This window comes from Penaeus chinensis, chromosome 23 (genome assembly GCF_019202785.1).
Source record: "Penaeus chinensis breed Huanghai No. 1 chromosome 23, ASM1920278v2, whole genome shotgun sequence".
Lineage (NCBI taxonomy): Eukaryota > Metazoa > Arthropoda > Malacostraca > Decapoda > Penaeidae > Penaeus > Penaeus chinensis.
The window spans coordinates 12664222-12666721 of NC_061841.1; the positions used below are offsets into that span (position 1 = coordinate 12664222).

The following is a 2500-nucleotide window of genomic DNA, read 5'->3' on the forward strand; positions in this document are numbered from 1 at the left end:
AGAGAGAGAGAGAGAGAGAGAGAGAGAGAGAGAGAGAGAGAGAGAGAGAGAGAGAGAGAGAGAGAGAGAGAGAGAGAGAGAGAGAGAGAGAGAGAGAGAGAGAGAGAGAGAGAGAGAGAGAGAGAGAGAGAGAGAGAGAGAGAGAGAGAGAGAGAGAGAGAGAGAGAGAGAGAGAGAGAGAGAGAGAGAGAGAGAGAGAGAGAGAGAGAGAGAGAGAGAGAGAGAGAGAGAGAGAGAGAGAGAGAGAGAGAGAGAGAGAGAGAGAGAGAGAGAGAGAGAGAGAGAGAGAGAGAGAGAGAGAGAGAGAGAGAGAGAGAGAGAGAGAGAGAGAGAGAGAGAGAGAGAGAGAGAGAGAGAGAGAGAGAGAGAGAGAGAGAGAGAGAGAGAGAGAGAGAGAGAGAGAGAGAGAGAGAGAGAGAGAGAGAGAGAGAGAGAGAGAGAGAGAGAGAGAGAGAGAGAGAGAGAGAGAGAGAGAGAGAGAGAGAGAGAGAGAGAGAGAGAGAGAGAGAGAGAGAGAGAGAGAGAGAGAGAGAGAGAGAGAGAGAGAGAGAGAGAGAGAGAGAGAGAGAGAGAGAGAGAGAGAGAGAGAGAGAGAGAGAGAGAGAGAGAGAGAGAGAGAGAGAGAGAGAGAGAGAGAGAGAGAGAGAGAGAGAGAGAGAGAGAGAGAGAGAGAGAGAGAGAGAGAGAGAGAGAGAGAGAGAGAGAGAGAGAGAGAGAGAGAGAGAGAGAGAGAGAGAGAGAGAGAGAGAGAGAGAGAGAGAGAGAGAGAGAGAGAGAGAGAGAGAGAGAGAGAGAGAGAGAGAGAGAGAGAGAGAGAGAGAGAGAGAGAGAGAGAGAGAGAGAGAGAGAGAGAGAGAGAGAGAGAGAGAGAGAGAGAGAGAGAGAGAGAGAGAGAGAGAGAGAGAGAGAGAGAGAGAGAGAGAGAGAGAGAGAGAGAGAGAGAGAGAGAGAGAGAGAGAGAGAGAGAGAGAGAGAGAGAGAGAGAGAGAGAGAGAGAGAGAGAGAGAGAGAGAGAGAGAGAGAGAGAGAGAGAGAGAGAGAGAGAGAGAGAGAGAGAGAGAGAGAGAGAGAGAGAGAGAGAGAGAGAGAGAGAGAGAGAGAGAGAGAGAGAGAGAGAGAGAGAGAGAGAGAGAGAGAGAGAGAGAGAGAGAGAGAGAGAGAGAGAGAGAGAGAGAGAGAGAGAGAGAGAGAGAGAGAGAGAGAGAGAGAGAGAGAGAGAGAGAGAGAGAGAGAGAGAGAGAGAGAGAGAGAGAGAGAGAGAGAGAGAGAGAGAGAGAGAGAGAGAGAGAGAGAGAGAGAGAGAGAGAGAGAGAGAGAGAGAGAGAGAGAGAGAGAGAGAGAGAGAGAGAGAGAGAGAGAGAGAGAGAGAGAGAGAGAGAGAGAGAGAGAGAGAGAGAGAGAGAGAGAGAGAGAGAGAGAGAGAGAGAGAGAGAGAGAGAGAGAGAGAGAGAGAGAGAGAGAGAGAGAGAGAGAGAGAGAGAGAGAGAGAGAGAGAGAGAGAGAGAGAGAGAGAGAGAGAGAGAGAGAGAGAGAGAGAGAGAGAGAGAGAGAGAGAGAGAGAGAGAGAGAGAGAGAGAGAGAGAGAGAGAGAGAGAGAGAGAGAGAGAGAGAGAGAGAGAGAGAGAGAGAGAGAGAGAGAGAGAGAGAGAGAGAGAGAGAGAGAGAGAGAGAGAGAGAGAGAGAGAGAGAGAGAGAGAGAGAGAGAGAGAGAGAGAGAGAGAGAGAGAGAGAGAGAGAGAGAGAGAGAGAGAGAGAGAGAGAGAGAGAGAGAGAGAGAGAGAGAGAGAGAGAGAGAGAGAGAGAGAGAGAGAGAGAGAGAGAGAGAGAGAGAGAGAGAGAGAGAGAGAGAGAGAGAGAGAGAGAGAGAGAGAGAGAGAGAGAGAGAGAGAGAGAGAGAGAGAGAGAGAGAGAGAGAGAGAGAGAGAGAGAGAGAGAGAGAGAGAGAGAGAGAGAGAGAGAGAGAGAGAGAGAGAGAGAGAGAGAGAGAGAGAGAGAGAGAGAGAGAGAGAGAGAGAGAGAGAGAGAGAGAGAGAGAGAGAGAGAGAGAGAGAGAGAGAGAGAGAGAGAGAGAGAGAGAGAGAGAGAGAGAGAGAGAGAGAGAGAGAGAGAGAGAGAGAGAGAGAGAGAGAGAGAGAGAGAGAGAGAGAGAGAGAGAGAGAGAGAGAGAGAGAGAGAGAGAGAGAGAGAGAGAGAGAGAGAGAGCATCCGAGAAATACAAAAGCCCTAACACAAATGATGCGATGACGCTGACACTCAAAAAACACACAACACAGGTATCAAATAAATAACTTTGTAAATGGATATAAACGTCATATTTTTTTTTTTTTTTATAAAAATATTTCAAAAGTATACTTCTTATACCACGCAATATTACAGAATATCACAAAACATTACAAATGTGTACTCAGTAAACTGATTAATACTATTATGCCTATATAGCTTGACACTGTCTACAGAAGGTGGCGTAGATAGTCTCATTAGAGTCCCCCCCCCCCTCATA

At 48.0% G+C, this 2500-nt stretch overlaps 1 protein-coding gene across 1 annotated transcript in view; it reads left to right on the plus strand.

The window, feature by feature from the left end:
• The window catches only part of LOC125037658, a 78531-nt gene that overhangs the window by 71325 nt on the left and 4706 nt on the right, over positions 1-2500 (plus strand). The gene's annotated exons all lie outside the window — the stretch shown is intronic.